The sequence below is a fragment of the Neofelis nebulosa genome, chromosome 4, assembly GCF_028018385.1.
Source record: "Neofelis nebulosa isolate mNeoNeb1 chromosome 4, mNeoNeb1.pri, whole genome shotgun sequence".
NCBI classification, from domain to species: Eukaryota; Metazoa; Chordata; class Mammalia; order Carnivora; family Felidae; genus Neofelis; species Neofelis nebulosa.
Window position 1 is genome coordinate 153,485,215 of NC_080785.1, and position 18,002 is coordinate 153,503,216.

Sequence of the window (18,002 nt, forward strand, 5' to 3'; positions counted from 1 at the left end):
ATGTCATTCAAAAAAACCTTCTCCTATAGGTGTTATTTCTCTGTCATTGCTTTCAAAATTTTTTCCTTTGTCTCTAGTTTTAAGAAGTTTAAATATGATGTATCTTGGGGTGATTTCTTTCGGGGTGTCCTGTTTATGATTTGTCCAGCTTCTTGAATCTATAGATTTATGTATTTTGAAAAATTTGGAAAATTTCAGCCATCATGTCTTTTTTTTTTAATACATGAAATTTATTGTCAAATTGGTTTCCATACAACACCCAGTGCTCATCCCAAAAGATGCCCTCTTCAATACCCATCACCCACCCTCCCCTCCCTCCCTCCCACCCCCCATCAACCCTCAGTTTGTTCTCAGTTTTTCAGAGTCTCTTATGCTTTGGCTCTCTCCCACTCTAATCTCTCTCTCTCTCTCTCTCTCTTTTTTCTTCCCCTACCCCATGGTCTTCTGTTAAGTTTCTCAGGATCTACATAAGAGAGAAAACATATGGTATCTGTATTTCTCTGTATGACTTATTTCACTTAGCATAACACTCTCCAGTTCCATCCACGTTGCTACAAAGGGCCATATTTCATTCTTTCTCATTGCCACGTAGTACTCCATTGTGTATATAAACCACAATTTCTTTATCCATTCGTCAGTTGATAGACATTTAGGCTCTTTCCATAATTTGGCTATCGTTGAGAGTGCTGCTATAAACATTGGGGTACAAGTGCCCCTATGCATCAGTACTCCTGTATCCCTTGGGTAAATTCCAGTTCTACTGCTGGGTCATAGGGTAGGTCTATTTTTAATTTTTTGAGGAACCTCCACACTGTCTTCCAGAGCGGCTGCACCAGTTTGCATTCCCACCAACAGTGCAAGAGGGTTCCCATTTCTCCACATCCTCTCCAGCATCTATAGTCTCCTGATTTGTTCATTTTGGCCACTCTGACTGGCGTGAGGTGATATCTGAGTGTGGTTTTGATTTGTATTTCCCTGATGAGGAGCGACGTTGAGCATCTTTTCATGTAGCCATCATGTCTTTGAATACTTTTTCAGCCCCTCCTTCTTTCTCTTCTTCTGGGACTCTGATTACACAAATGTATATCTTTTGTTATACTTCCACTGGTTCCTGATGACCATTTCATTATTTTTTTTCTATTTTCTCTTTGTGGTTCAGATTGGGTAGCTTTGTCTTATCTTCAAGTTCACTGGTTCTTTCCTCTGTCTTCATTCTGTTTTTGAGCTTACCCACTGAATTGAACATTTCCATTTGGTTCTACTTTACACTCTATTTCTTTGCTGAGACTTTTTGCTTTTATATGTTTCAAGCTTATTTGTTTCATCACAAATGCTTGATGAAGCTGTTTTATGATGGTTGCTTTAAAATCCTTGTCAGATAATTCTGACATCTGATTCATTTTGGTGTCAGCATTTTTAAAGTTGTATTTTGTCATTCAAGTTGAAATTTTCCTGGTTCTTCTATAGTGAGTGATCTTTTTTTTTTTTTTTTTTTTAATTGTACCCTGGACATTCAGAGACATGAGACTCTGGGTCTTTAAAAAACTTTTTAAAAAAAATGTTTATTCCTTTTTTGAGAGAGAGAGAGAGAGAGAGAGAGAGAGAGAGAGAGAGAGAGAGAGAGAGAGAACAGTGTGAGCAGGGGAGGGGCAGAGAGAAAGGGAGACACAGAATCTGAAGGAGGCTCCAGGCTCTGAGCTGTCAGCACAGAGCCCAATGTGGGGCTTGAACTCATGAAATCTGAGATCATAACCTAAGCTGAAGTTGGATGCTTAACCAACTGAGCCACTGAGGCACCCCTGAGACTCTGGATCTCACATAAATCTATTTTAGCAGGTTGTCTGTGACACCATGCCAGAGAGGAATGGGGTACCACCTCCTTACTGCCAGGTGGGGGTGAAATTCTAGCCTTCCCATTTGACTTTCTTGATCCCTCAAGAGGGAAGTGGTACCTCAGTGCCTTGTTCCTTTGTATGGAAGTCAGGTATCTTACCTCCCATTATGCCTGACATCACCTTGGGTTGAGAGGGGAGGGGTGACTTGTTGGGAGGGGAGGCCTCATTATTGCTGGGTGTTGGTGAAAGTTCCATCTTCACACTCAGCCTTCTCTGATACTGAAGGGTAAAGGGAGGAGCACCTTTTTATGGTTGGTGGGAACACGTCCAGAATCCCCATGTGGCCTCCACTGACACTATAGAGGGGGCTCAATACCACCAGCAGGGATTAAAAAAAAAATCCCGGGGCGCCTGGGTGGCGCAGTCGGTTAAGCGTCCGACTTCAGCCAGGTCACGATCTCGCGGTCCGTGAGTTCGAGCCCCGCGTCAGGCTCTGGGCTGTTGGCTCAGAGCCTGGAGCCTGTTTCCGATTCTGTGTCTCCCTCTCTCTCTGCCCCTCCCCCGTTCATGCTCTGTCTCTCTCTGTCCCAAAAATAAATAAAAAACGTTGAAAAAAAAAATCCCAACTTCCCATTCAGTCTTCTCTAATACAACCCCTCTGGAAGTGAGGGGTGGTGCCACATTACAGTTGGGAGTGGCACCCTAGGCTCCCCATTCCCGAGGTATTGCTGACAGGAGTAGAGAGAGACCATGAGTTTGTTCCATGTTGTTTGGTAGGGTAGGGAAGTGTTGTCTATTTCTCTCTTGGTAGGTGGCCCCTTTCTTGGGGCATGAGCTAGAGAAGCAGCTTGTGGGGGGCTTTTTGTGTGTGTATTCCTGTTGGCCTTTCTTAGTTTCCAGCTTCTCTAGCACCCAGTCTAGGGTATAGGAGACCAAAAGAGAAAACCCAGGTGTATCATCACTGTATCATCCTGTGATCCCAAAGTCCCAAGGCAGTAAGACTTCAGAATCATTTTGGTTTATTTTACGTATAATGTCCAGGGTTTTTGTGGTTTTGTTTTGTTTTGTTTTGTTTTTTAGCTGACCTTTGTAGAAGAGTAAGATGTGTATTTATTCCCTTTTTATCCAGAACCAAAAGTCAATATTATCTTTCTATCTAGGTACATTTATTTCCCCATTTCTTAAAACTTTACTTTTCAGTTTTCTTAATATAGGGTGTGCTTATTTCTTATTAAGTTTATTATACTTTTGTTGCCATTATGAATGGGATCCTTCTTACATTTTAAAATTGGTTAAGACTGTCTGGGTGGTTCAGTAGGTTAAGTGTCCGACTTTGGCTCACGGCATGATCTTGCAGTTCACGAGTTTGAGCCACGCATGGGGCTCTGTGCTGACAGCTCAGAGCCTGAAACCTGCTTTGGATTCTGTGTCTCCCTCTCTCTCTGCCCCTCCCCTGCTTGTATTCTCTCTCTCTCTCAAAAATAAATAAAACACTAAAAAAAAAAACTGGTTAACATTGTTCATTTTTGCGAAGAAAAGAGTTAATACTGTAGGTCTGGTTGCTCAGTCTTTGCATGTCTCTTGGAGAGCCTAGAACCCTGTTAACCATTGGCCAACCACTAAGAATATGGCCTTCAGAATGCTCTTTATGTTCCTGATAATGTTCTGTATGCCTAGAATAATGGATGATGCTGTACCACTTTATCAGGATTGCTTCGCACAAACACCAAGATTGATGATGTACCTCATTTCACTGCTGGGGTCCTGAGTATCAGTTATCATGGATGGTCATGTAGCCAAAACAGTTGCCTATGTGACCAACCTGTGATAAGAGCTTCAGAACCCTGGACCAGAGTGAGCTTCCTTGGGCAGACATTTCACATATCCTTCCAGTTTGCTGCTAGAAAGAGTGTATCCTGTGCAGTCCCAGGAGGGGAAAGACTTGGAAACCTATGTCTGATTTCTCTGGACTTCACCCAAGGCATATTTTTGTTCTGCTGCTCTTACTTGATATCTTTTGCTGTAATAAAGCCTTAGCTGTGAGAATAGCCTGCAAGTAAGTCTTGAGAATCATTCTAGTAAACCACCTGACCTGAGAATGATCATGGGACTCCTAAAACTTAAAAAAAATAGGCTAATCTTGTATCCAGCCACATTGCTATTAAACTTTTATCAGAGCTACTAGTTAACCAGCTGATTTTCTTAAATATTCTATATCCTACATCATATCGTCTGCAGAAAATGTGTAATATTTTCCTTTCCCTCTTTATTTATAGGCATTAATTAATCTATTAGGCCCTCTAGTACAGTGCTATCAATATACTTACATTTCTACTTTTAATGGGAAAGCTCCCAGGAGTTCCCAATGTTCCACATTATGATGTTTGCTATAATTTTCCAATAAACATTTTCATATTAAATTTTCTTCTGCTTCTAGTTCACTAAGCGTATTTGGCAGTAATGAGTGTTAAACTTCATTAATATTTTTTACCTTTACTGAGATAATCATATACATTTTTCTTTTTCTATTTGAGAGAGAGAGAGAGAGAGAGAGAGAGAGAGAGAGAACACCAGGAGAGGGGAGGGACAGAAGGGGAGAGAGAGGGGAGTGGGTGGAGAATCTTAAGCAGGCTCCACATTCAGCATGGAGCATGATATAGGGCTTCATCCCATGATCCTGGGATCATGATGTGAGCTGAAATCAAGTCTGGCACTCAACCAACTGAGCCACCCAGGTGCCCCTAAAATTTTCTTCTTTAATGAAGCAATCTGGCATCTTTTAGATATTTGACTACCCTTTATTTCCTCTGTGGTTATTCAAGCTTTCTGATTTTAAGATTTTTTTAAAAAATTAAAACATTTTAAAAATATTTTTGAGAAAGAGAGACAGAGAGCAAGCATGGGAGGGGCAGAGAGAGGGAGACACAGAATCCAAAACAGGCTCCAGGTTCTGAGCTGTCAGCACAGTGTCCGACATAGGGCTCAAACCCACGAATTGTGAGATCATGACCTGAGCTAGAGTAGGACGCCTAACCAAATGAGTCACCCAGGTGCCCCTAACATTTTATTTTCAAGTAATGTCTACACCCAATGTGGGGCTCAAACTCACAACCCTGAGACCAAGAGTCGTGTGTCCCACCAGCTGAGCCATCCAGGGGCCCCCAAAAGCTTTCTGATTCTTCTTGATCCAAGTTTGGGGATTTTCATTTTTCTAAGAATATTCTTTATTTCATTAAAAAATTTTAACTTTAAATTAAATGAAATAGCAAAGAACTGGTAATATTAAACATGATTTTTCAAAAGAGATCTTTTTATATGGACATACTAAATTTAAGTGATACTGTTAATATGAATAATGTTGTGGTCTTTGTCACTTAACATGAAAAAAATCTGCCCAATCTATGCCTCATCTTATAACCAGGCTTTCCCCTTCAATCATGAAATATATATCACATAGAACCCTTTTTGAGGTACTGCATTAAATGTGATTCTTATACACTTGGTTGCAAGGTTTTTTTCTTTTCTTTTTTTTAATGTTTATTCATTTTTGAGACAGAGAGACAGAGTGTGAGTGGAGGAGGGGCAGAGAGAGAGGGAGACACAGAATTTGAAGCAGGCTCAAGGCTCTGAGCTGACAGCACAGAGCCGGATGTGGGGCTTGAACTTACAAACGGTGAGCTATGACCTGAGCCGAAGTTGGACGCTTAAGTGACTGAGCCACCCGGGCACCCCAAGCAGTTTCTTTCTAATATACTCTGTCAATAAATTTGGTACCCATCTGTGCAGACATTGCTAGGCTTTGCTTTTTAGCTGTTAAGCCAGACTAGGTTTGTGTAGATATTTTCACCAAATGGTAATGATATTTCCCATCCAAAGTGCTCTTCCAAAACCTCACCACTCCCCCATTAAGAGGTGGAGTTATGTTCTTTCCCCTTGAACTTGGGTGGGTCTTGTGATTGCTTCAATTAATAGAGTATAATGGAAGTAAATGCTATGTGACTTAAGGCTCGGTCATAAAATGTAGTTTTTACTCAGCTCTTTCTTAGGAGGCCCACTGTTAGAAATAGCCACTATACTGTGAAAAAGCCCAGGCCACATGAAGAGGTCTAACAGAAAGAACTAAGGGCCTTGGTCCTCGGCCTTGGCTGAGCTGCCACCCAACAGCCTGTACCAACTTGACTGCAGCATGTGTGAGCCACCTTGGAAACAAAACTGCTAGCTTTCAGTAGAGCTGTCCCAGGTGATCCCATGTGGAGCAGAGACTAACTTTCCTTGCCTAAGTCCTGACCAGGCTGAAAATTTGTAAGCACAATAAATGACTATTTTTTATTTTATTAAAAAAAATTTTTATGTTTATTTTTGAGAGAGCAAGAGAGACAGAGTGTGAGCAGGGAAGGGGCAGAGAGAGAGGGAGACGCGGAATCTGAAGCAGGCTCCAGGCTCTGAGCTGTCAGCACAGAGCCTGACGCGGGACTTGAACTCACAAACCGTGAGATCATGACCTGAGCCGAAGTCAGCCACTTAACCAACTGAGCCATCCAGGTGCCCCATGACTATTTTTTATTTTAAATCACTGTTTTATTATGTAGCAACTGATAACATACAAAGATAAATATGAAAACTAGTTAAGAGTGGGAAGCATATCGCTTCTGAATTTCTCTGTTCATTCATTTAAAAGCTTTCTTCTCATGGCTTCCACAAGACCACACTCTGTTTTCTTCACCTTTGTCCCTTTGGTGGCTTATCATTCTTTATGACCTGTAAATACTAATGTTCCCAAATGCTCAATCCTGGGCCCTGTCCTTTTACCTGCCCTTTTCTCTAGCTATACTTTCTCCCTAGTAGATCTCATGCAGACTTATACACTGATGACTTCAAAATCTATGTGTTTATATCTATAGCATTCCTCTAAACTCCTGACTGGTATTGTTGAACTGGTCACTTTGTATCTCCATTTGAATGTTTAGCAACATTCTCTGCCTTAATATGTTCAAAGCAGAATTATTTTTTTTTTTTCAACGTTTTTTTTATTTATTTTTTTTGGGACAGAGAGAGACAGAACATGAACGGGGGAGGGGCAGAGAGAGAGGGAGACACAGAATCAGAAACAGGCTCCAGGCTCCGAGCCATCAGCCCAGAGCCTGACGCGGGGCTCGAACTCACGGACCGCGAGATCGTGACCTGGCTGAAGTCGGACGCTTAACCGACTGCGCCACCCAGGCGCCCCACAAAGCAGAATTATTAATCCCACATCCCCTGACCTATTTCTCCCCCAGTCTCCGTAAGTCTCCACCAGTCTCCATCAGTCATCAGTTGCTGAGGTAAAAAATTTAGGATTTATCTTTGTTTTTCTCTCACTTCTTGCATCCAAACCATCAGCAATATTAACAGACAATATAATACTCCGCACCTCTCATTGTTCAGATATATTTATAAAAGCTCTTACATGAATATGCATATATATGGCTTTTGGCTTAATTGAAATGACTAGTATGACTCCGAACACATTCTACTCTGGAACTTAACTTTTTTCAGTTGATATCCCTGTGTCAGTAAATATATATTCAACTCTATTTTTTTCTCCCAATTTCTTAATGGATCTCTAAATATATACAAACATCTGTAGTTTTATATATACACAGTATCACAATATATTTACTGGGATGTGGTGGTAATTTTCTCTTCTTTTTTTCCTATCATTTCCTCCTTCCTTCATTTCTCCTAACTCTCAAATCAAGATAACTAGAGGCACTTGGGTGGCTCAGCCAGTTAAGTGTCCCACTCTTGATCTCAGTTCAGGTTATGATCTCACAGTTTATGGGATCGAGCCCCATGACAGGCTCTGTGCTGTCAGCATAGAGCCTCCTTGGGATTCTCTCTCTCTGCCCCTCCACCGTTTGTGTGTGTGCATACTCTCTCTCAATAAATAAATAAACTTTAAAATAATGTCCAAAAAAAGATAACTAGATGGCATATATCCACTTGTATCTTTCTCTGTACGAAAAAAAATTTTTTTTAAAATGCATGTATATAGAAGTTTAAGCATCTTAAGCTTTTCCCATTCAACAAATCCCAAAACCTCATGGAAATGCCTCTAGAACATCTAGTATAGCAAAAATTCATTCCTTTATTTTATTAAAAAAATTTTTTTCAATGTTTATTTATTTTTGAGAGACAGAGTATGAGCAGGGGAGGGACAGAGAGGGAGACACAGAATCCGAAGCAGGCTCCAGGCTCTGAGCTGTCAGCACAGAGCCCGACACGGGGCTCAAACTCACAAACCACAAAATCATGACCTGAGCCGAAGTTGGATGCTCAACCGACTGAGCCACCCAGGCGCCCCTAAGAAAATTCATTCTTTATTATTTTTTGATTTAACTTTATTTTTTATTTTTTAAAATTTACATCCAAATTAGTTGGTATATAGTGAAGCAATGATTTCAGTAGATTCCTTAATGCCCCTCACCCATTTAGTCCATCCCCCCTCCCACAACCCCTCCAGTAACCCTCTGTTTGTTCTCCATATTTATGAGTCTCTTCTGTTTTGTCCCCCTCCCTGTTATTTTTGTTTCCCTTCCCTTATGTTCATCTGTTTTGTCTCTTAACGTCCTCATATGAGTGAAGTCATATGATTTTTGCCTTTCTCTAATTTCACTTAGCATAATACCCTCCAGTTCCATCCACGTAGTTGCAAATGGCAAGATTTCATTCTTTTTGATTGCTGAGTAATACTCCATTGCATATATATATCACATCTTCTTTATCCATTCATCCATCGATGGACATTTGGGCTCTTTCCATACTTTGGGTATTGTTGATAGCACTGCTATAAACATGGGGATGCATGTGTCCCTTCGAAACAGCACACCTGTATCCCGTGGATAAATGTCTAGTAGTGCAATTGCTGGGTCGTAGGGTAGTTCTATTTTTAGTTTTTTTTTTTTTTTTTTTTTTTTTTTTTAAATTTTTCTTTATTCTATGTCTTGGGATGATAATATATTTGAATTTACTGACCATTTGTGTATGGTATGGGTAGACTTTGTTTTTTTTTTTTTTTAATTTTTTTTTTTTTTCCAACGTTTTTAATTTATTTTTGGGACAGAGAGAGACAGAGCATGAACGGGGGAGGGGCAGAGAGAGAGGGAGACACAGAATTGGAAACAGGCTCCAGGCTCCGAGCTGTCAGCACAGAGCCCGACGCGGGGCTCGAACTCACGGACCGCGAGATCGTGACCTGGCTGAAGTCGGCCGCTTAACCGACTGCGCCACCCAGGCGCCCCTATTTTTAGTTTTTTGAGGAACCTCCATACTGTTTTTCAGAGTGGCTGCACCGGGTTGCATTCCAAAAATTCTTTCTTTTATTTTTATTTATTTATTTTTTCAACTTTTTTTTTTTTTTTTTTAATTTTTGGGACAGAGAGAGACAGAGCATGAACGGGGGAGGGGCAGAGAGAGAGGGAGACACAGAATCGGAAACAGGCTCCAGGCTCCGAGCCATCAGCCCAGAGCCTGACGTGGGGCTCAAACTCACGGACCGCGAGATCGTGACCTGGCTGATGTCGGACGCTTAACCGACTGCGCCACCCAGGCGCCCCCAAAAATTCTTTCTTTTAAATGACAGCGTTAACATTCCTTGGTATGAATATTACAAAATGTATTCTTCCATTCCATTGTTTAGGAGCATTCTCTTTATTTCCCCCAATATAAGTAACAATACAATTAATATCTTTGTACATTTATTCTTTGTACAAGTATTTCTATATACTTCTATATACTTCTAGAATACTAGAAATCTATATACTAGAATTTCAGAAATAGAATTTGCCGAGTCAAAGGATACACACAAATTTTTATTAAATAGTAAGTAGATGGGGCGCCTGGGTGGCTCAGTCAGTTAAGCGTCCGACTCCTTGTCTCGGCTCAGGTCACGATCTCATGGTTTATGAGTTAGAGCCCCACGTCGGGCTCCACACTGACAGTGCAGAGCCTGCTATAGATTCTTTCTCTCCCAATCTCCCAATCTCTCTCTGTCTCTCTCCCAAAAATAAACTTAAAAAAAATTTAAAAAATAGTAAGTAGATACAATTATTAATCAAGCAGAGGGTAGACAAAATAACGGTAAAACACCTATGTACTTACAACCTAGTTTAAGAAATAGAGCTTTAGGGGCGCCTGGGTGGCGCAGTCGGTTAAGCGTCCGACTTCAGCCAGGTCACGATCTCGCAGTCCGTGAGTTCGAGCCCCGCGTCAGGCTCTGGGCTGATGGCTTGGAGCCTGGAGCCTGCTTCCGGTTCTGTGTCTCCCTCTCTCTCTGCCCCTCCCCCGTTCATGCTCTGTCTCTCTCTGTCCCAAAAATAAATAAAAAACGTTGAAAAAAAAATTAAAAAAAAAGAAATAGAGCTTTAGTGATTCTCTGAAGCCTCCTGGATGCTTCCATATGATTTCTTTCCCCCTATAGAAAAAAAAAGAACCTGAATTTTTTTACTTCTCCCTTCAGTTTTTTTCCCTTTGAGTTTTGACATGTTTTTTTAAAAAAATGTTTGTTTATTTATTTACTCTTGGGGGGGAGGGGCAGAGAGAGAAAGAGAATCTCAAAGAGGTTCCACACTGTCAGTGCAGAGTCTGATGTGGGGCTCCATCTTATGAACCATGAGATCATGACCTGAGCCAAAATCAAGCTTCAGATGCTTAACTGACTGAGCTACCAAGGCACCCCTGAATTTTCTTGTTTAAATCCCTGCATAATCTGTTAATTTTGACTTGTAAAACTTCATATAGAAAAAAATATATATATCCTTTAATGTCTTTTTTCCTGCTTATTATGTTATTAAGATTTTTTATTTTTTAACATTTATTATTATTATTATTATTATTATTATTATTTGAGATACAGACCATGAGCAGGGGAGGGGTACAGAGAGAGGGAGACACAGAATCCAAGCATGCTCCAAGCTGTCAGCACACAGCCCAATGTGGGACTTGAACCCATAAACCATGAGATCATGGCCTGAGCCAAAGTGGGACGCTTAACTGACAGAGCCACCCAGGCACCCCTGTTCCTGAGATTTAACCATTTTTGATAGGTGTCGCTGGAAATTTCATCTTATTTTTTATTCTTTGGGGGGCGGGGGCAGAGAGAGAGGGATACAGAGGATTTGAAGCAGGCTCTGGGCTGAGAGTGGAAAGCTCAATGTGGGGCTTGAACTCATGAACTGTGAAATCATGACCTGAGCTGAACTTGGACACTTAACCAACTTAGCCACCCAGGAGCCCCTGTTTTCAAATGCTGTTTAATCATTCAATACATAAATACACTACAGTTGATGGGACATTTGCCAATACTGCTAGGAACATTTCCAAACATGGTCTTTGTGGTACATGTGCAAGTTTCTCTAGTTTGCATATCTAAGAGTGTAATTGTTGGGTTGTAGGGTATGCCCATACTCATCTTTACTAGGTAAAGTCAAATTGTTTTCCAAAGCTGTTATACTAATTAACACTCCCACTAACACTGCATTGTATCTGATTTCCCTAAAACATCTTTTCAATGTTTCTTAGCTATTAATTTGTCTTCTTGGGTGATATTTGCCAATTTAAAAAATTGTTTTTTTCCCCTGATTTGCACGAGTTCGTTATATATTCTAGATCAGTGCTGTCCAACAGAAATAAAATGCAAGTCAAAATTTAATTTCAAATGTTCTAGAAGCCTCATTTAAAATAGTGATAAGAAACAGGCCAAATTATTTTTTATATTTTTTACTTAATATACTTACCAAGATATTATCATTTCAATATGTAATACATACATACATATATACATGTATATATATATATATATATATATATATATATATATATTTTTTTTTTTTTTTTTTTTTTGTACTAACTCTTTGCAATCTGGTGTCTTTTTCATACTTACACACATCTTAATTTGGCCTAGTTACATTTTAAGTACTTGCCAGTTGTATGTGGTTAGTACCACTATACTGGGGTGTAGATACTTTTGTTGTTGTTGTTACGTGTGTTGCAGGTCTTTCTGTCCAGTTTATGATTTTTCCTTTCGCTTTTTGTCTTTTGACGACAGAGTTTCAAAGAAGCTGAGTTTTGACCCCTTTGGTTTGCACTTTGAATTTTAAGAACATTTTTTCTATCACATGGGCATGTACTAAAGATAATGTATTATTTTATATTTTATTCTAAATCTTTCCATGTTTTGCCTTTCATATTGAAGTCTTTAATCCATCTGGAATTGACTTTTGGGTTAAATATGAAATAAGGATCCATTTTTACTTGCTCTCCAGATGGGTAACCAGTAAGATAACCTAGCTCTCATATTTTGATGTTGGTGTTGTTTTTATAAATGGTATGTTTTATTTGCTTGTGCTTTCTAACTGCTGGATTATGGAAATGCAGTTGACTTTTTTTTTTTTTTAATCTGAAAAACTTGAAGAAATGTCTTTAGTTCTAAGTATTATTCTGTAAATGATTTGGGGTTCTCTAAATAGACTATCATACCACCTGTAAATAACAACTGTCCTTTTTACTTCTTACATGTTTTATTTCTTGCATTGTTTTATTTTGCTGGCTAGGACTCAAGTACAATTTGAAAAGAAATGGTGATAGCAAAAAAAAAAAAAAAAAGAAGAAAAGAAAAAGAAAAAAAGAAGAAAAAGAAAAAAAGAAATGTGATAGCAAACATTTTGCTTTTTAATTTCAAAAGAAATAAAAAATGATTTCACAATGATGTATCATGTTTGCTCTAGATCTTTATCAGGTTAAGGAAGTTTCATTCTATTCCTGGTTTGTTAAAGGTTTTTTTTTCCCCCCTTTTCTTTTTTTAAAATTAAGAATGGTTACTGAAAGTTAACACTTTTGCCTCCATCTAAAAGTATTTGGTTGTACCATCTTGTATTAGCTTTCAATTGCTGATGTAACAAATTGCTACAAACTTAGAAGCATAAGACAACATAAATTTCTGCACACCAGAAATCCAGTATGGGTCTAACTGAACTAAAAACAGTATTGGCAGGTTGCATTCCATTCTGGAGGCTCTGGGAGAAAATCTATTTCCTGCTCATTTGGGTTATTGGCAGGATTCAGTTCCTAGAGGTTGTGGGACCACAGTCCCTATTTTCTTGCTGGCTGTAAAATGAGTGAGGGTTAGGGGCGCCTGGGTGGCGCAGTCGGTTAAGCGTCCGACTTCAGCCAGGTCACGATCTCGCGGTCCGTGAGTTCGAGCCCCGCATCAGGCTCTGGGCTGATGGCTCGGAGCCTGGAGCCTGTTTCCGATTCTGTGTCTCCCTCTCTCTCTGCCCCTCCCCCGTTCATGCTCTGTCTCTCTCTGTCCCAAAAATAAAAATAAAAATTAAAATTAAAAAAAAAAAAAAAATGAGTGAGGGTTATTTTCATCTTGCAGAGGCTGCCACATTCCTTGGCTCATGGCCCTTTTCCTCCATTTTCAAAGCCAGCAACAGGCAGGTTAAGTCCTTGCCCTTTTTCATCTCTCTTTTGCCTTCCTCTTCCATTTTTAGGATTTATTATTAGACTGAGCCCAGATAATCCAAGATAATCTCCCCATCCCAAGGTGTGGAACTCAATCACATCCAAGTCCCTTTTGCTGCAAAAAGAAAAATACATGTTCTAGCGATGAGGAAGTGGACACCTTTGGGGAGCTATTATTCTGCCTATCACACCATCATAATTTGTCAGTATGGTGAATTGCTTTAAAAAGTTTGCAACATTGAACCCTTTCATTCCTGAAATAAATTCAACTTGATTATGGTTTTTATCTTTTTGATGAATCGCTGGATTTGCTTTAATATTTTGTTCAGGATTATTCCATCTTTGTTAAAGAAGGAGAATAGCTTGTAACCTTTTCCTTTTTTGTCCTATCTTTGTCTGAGTCTGTCTGTCCTTCTACCCCTTCCTTTCTTTTTGAGGGAAAATTGACTACTGATTAATCTTATTAAAATTTTTTAAAAAAGTTTATCTATTTTGAGAGAATGAGCGAGGGAGGGGCAGGGAGAGAGAGAGAGAGAATTCCAAGCAGGCTCCATGCTGAGTGTAGAGCCTGATGCAGGCGGATCCCATGACTGTGAAATCATGACTGGAGCTGAAATCAAGAGCCAGCCACTTAACCGATGAGCCACCAAGGCACCCCAGACTACTGATTTTCATAGTTTTACGAACAGATAGGTTTTTCATTTCTCACTAAGTCAGTTTTGCTAATTTCTATTATCTTAGAAAGTTACCCGAGTTGATCTAAGTTTTCAAATTTATTGATATCAGATTGTTCATTTTTTGGGTCAATTTTATCATTGCAGTAGTTTCCACAGTTTTGTCCCTCTTCTCATTACTTGTATCTTCTACTTTTTCCCCAGTTTGTCAGAATTTGGTCGAATTGTTCGTTCAGAAAGAACGAATTGTTGGCTTTGTGCATCTTCTTCCTCATATGCCTTTTCTTTCATTAATTTTGTACTCTCATCTTTATTTTTTCTTCACTTCTACTTTAGGTTTGACATGTAATTGTCAATTTTGTCTTTTCCTCCATAAGTATTTAAATTCCTAATTTCCCTTTAATTACTGCTTTAGCTATATCTATGATTTTGGTATTTCACTATTTTTTCCAGTTTTATTGAGAAATAATTGCTATAAATCACCATGTAAGTTTGAGGCATACAGTGTGATGGTCTGATTTACATATATTGTGAAGTGATTACCACATTAGGCTCTGCTAAATGCATCTTCTCATCTAGATACAAAACAAAAAGAAAAAAATTTTTCCTAGTGAGGAAAATCCAGGATTTACATTTCATTGTTCTTTAGTTCCAATTATTTGGTAATTCCCATCACAGTTTTTTTTTTCTGACCAACAAGTTATTTACAAGCATGTGTTTCAATATTCAAATGTATTTTTCTCCCCTTAGTATTTCTGACTTAATTGCATGTTTGTTAGAGAATGTGGCTTATGCAACATCAATTATCTAAAATTTGTTGAGAATTACTACATGGACATACATGTGGTCAATCTTCATAAATATCTCACATGTGTGCATTAAAAGGATATGAATGCACTATTAAGTGCAACATTTAATATGTCTATTAATTCAGTCTCGTTTTTTTTTTAAACTTTATTTATTTTGAGAGAGAGAGCATGAGCAGGGGAGGGGCAGAGAGGGAGGTAGAGAGAGAGAATCCTAACCAAGCTCCGCACTGTCAGTGCAGAGCCACACGTGGGGCTCAAACTCATAAACCGTGAGATCATGACCTGAGCTGAAATCCAGAGTCAGACGTTTGACACAGCCACCCAGGTGCCCCTTAATCTCTTAATTATGTTGCTCATATCTCCTGATTCTTGTAAGATCTATCCAATCATTATTTTGAGGTGTATTAAAATCTCCACCACAGTGGGAAATTTATACATTTTTCTCATAGTTCTGTCAAAGTTTGCTTTCAGTATTTTAAGGACCTGTAATTATGAACATACATGTTTAGAATTCTGAAGTCCTAGGGTCCTGAACTTACCATTATTTAATAACCTTCATTTATTCTTAGTTTGTCTGATGTTACTGGTAAGCTTTCTACTGATATATTAGCCTGACATCTTTTTCCATCCTCCTACATTTTTCTATGTTCTTCGTTTTGAGAATGTTTCAAAAATAGCATACTGTTGGATTTTGTTTTCTTGTCTGTTTGCATTCTTTTTTAATTTTTTATTATTAAAAAAAATTTTTTTTTAATGTTAATTTTTGAGAGAGTGAGACAGAGCATGAGCGGGGGAGGGGCAGAGAGAGGGAGACACAGAATCGGAAGCAAGCTCCAGGCTCTGAGCCATCAGCCCAGAGCCTGACGCGGGGCTTGAACCACAAACTGTGAGAACATGACCTGAGCCGAAGTCTAACCGACTAAGCCACCCGGGCGCCCCTGCATTCTTTTTTTAAATTGGAGACCTTATTCGGCTTACATTTACTATAGTTACTGAAATATTTGCATTTATTTTATTTGTGACTTCTATTTATATTATTTCTATTTATATTATTTGTGATATTATTTCTATTTATATTATTTGTGATTTCTATTTGTTTCACTATTTGTTTCTTTTTTCTATCATATGATGCTTTTGTTGGATTTTTATTCTATTTTCTCCCTCTATTAATTTAGAAATTAAAACTCTTAGTTACCTGAGATATTTTAACTTGAATACTTAAAAGAATAAAGCTTAATCAATATTTTTATTGTTTTCCCAAACAATACAAGGACTTTGGAAAACTTTAAGTCTAATCATCATCCCACCCTTCCCACTTCAAAGTATGACTTTGTTGTCCAGGATATTAGTTCCATCTTGCCTTACTTCATTAACCACACACATTGTTAGTATTATTCCTTTATTGCATTTTTAATTTTAACCACTTACTTACCCATTTCTTTGCTTCTTGCATCAGGGAGTGTTTTCTGTTGGTGGTAAACTCCAGATGTTTTGGTCTGAAAATATCTTGAATCAGAGAGCTACATTCAAATCCTGGCTCTATCATTCCTTAAAAGTCATGTGACTCTAGGTTAAGTACCTTAATCTCTAGGATCTTTGGTTTATTAATCTGTTAAAATGAGTTTAGTCCTTTGCTGGGAGAGACAAGGCTGGGAAGAAAGATGCAATAAGTAGCTCCCAAGATCCAAGATGCCAACATCAAAACACAATAGAACAAACATTACATCAGTTCCCTGAGTGTTTGATACTCTTGTAGGGAAGACGAGATTAACACATGTTAACACATAACTAATAATATTCCTGCGTACTTGACGGTTAAGTGTATGGTTCTTTCAAGTCAGCACTTTCAAGCCCAATGAAATGGTTGGCTCTCAGGGGCTTATGAAGGAGTCTTCACAAAAGACAGTGCTTACCTGGATGTTATTAGCTGGTCAACAATGTAGTCTTGACAGAAAAATCCAATGTGAACGCTTGAGGAGTTTCTAAAAGAAAAAGAGTAAAAAAAAAAAAAAAAAAAAAAAAAAAAAGTAAGGTTTTAAAAAAAGTAGCAAAGTATTTATTACAACCTGGAACATACAGGCCAAACACTATAAAATATGAAAGACAATGATGCTTCTGCCTACAATGACAGGAGTTGGGAAGATAGACTTAGGTAATGGAAGTCAGTTAACAAAGAGATATGGAAGAGAAAAGACAACTACAGAGTATACTACTACTCCAGAGGAAGGTGCTCACTTGACATAAATAATGTATGTGATAGGACTCAGTATGGGTTGCGTATTGTTTCACAGATTCCTCTTGTGTAGAGATCTGCAGATTGAACATGATTGAAGATCAATTGCAATTATACTCTTTTCTCTAAGGAATTCCAGAGCCAAAGGGTGTGATAGATTTGTGTAGAACAGTTAAAATAACCATTATTCTAAAGGATGCTACCTATCTTTTGTATACTGATTAAATCTAAAATAACTTTCAATTATGCCGAGCTTCGGGTATCTACATAAATTTATAAGGTAGCTAATTTTTTGGTGCATGGCTGTTAGTTTACATTCACCAAGTACTTTCTCAGACATTATCACATTTTATCCTCCCCAAATGCTAAGATGTTGGCTTTATATATTTCTATCCTACAGGGAAGTAAATACACATTTAAACCACTTGATCCAAGTGATCCAACCAGTATCTCATTACATTTTTAATTAATGGAAAGGAATCAATTTCAGTTGTAACAGAATAATTTGTCGATCTATTAAAACTAAGCAGTAAATCACCATAAAAAAACAGTATGTAACAGCTTCTAAATGCCCAAGTCATGTTTCTACTCTAATGCTAGGATGGACCTGTATGCATTTATGATTTTTTTGGTTAATATGCAATCATAGCAACAGCTAATTTTGGGTTCCCAGAGACCAAATAAAGAAAAAGACATTTTTGGAATCTGTAATACACACCATTCCTCTATTTAAGAGCACATGGTGGGGGGGTGGGGGGTGGAAAGAATAAATAGATAAGGATCATGTCAGCTGGGAATAGATTCAAGATAATATTTAAATAATCGAGGAAACTGAGTAAGTATCTCACAAACTGTTGTGATCTACATGAGTCTTGTACAGGCAAGCCTGAATTTTCAAACATTTGATCTTGATATAACCCAGCTTTGCATATGTTATTCATGTATACTC

General features: G+C 38.5%; 2 long non-coding RNA genes across 6 annotated transcripts in view; one reads left to right on the top strand and one right to left on the bottom strand.

Annotated features, from left to right (window-relative positions):
* LOC131510249 (uncharacterized) overlaps positions 1-18,002 on the bottom strand; it is an 84,269-nt gene that overhangs the window by 63,300 nt on the left and 2,967 nt on the right. For all 5 annotated transcript variants that reach the window (XR_009260957.1, XR_009260956.1, XR_009260959.1 and 2 more), the window contains exon 2: positions 16,734-16,802. This is a non-coding gene — a long non-coding RNA (uncharacterized LOC131510249). The remainder of the gene's footprint in view (positions 1-16,733; positions 16,803-18,002) is intronic.
* Positions 1-18,002, top strand: part of LOC131510250 (uncharacterized) — a 250,588-nt gene that overhangs the window by 2,033 nt on the left and 230,553 nt on the right. The window lies entirely within an intron of this gene.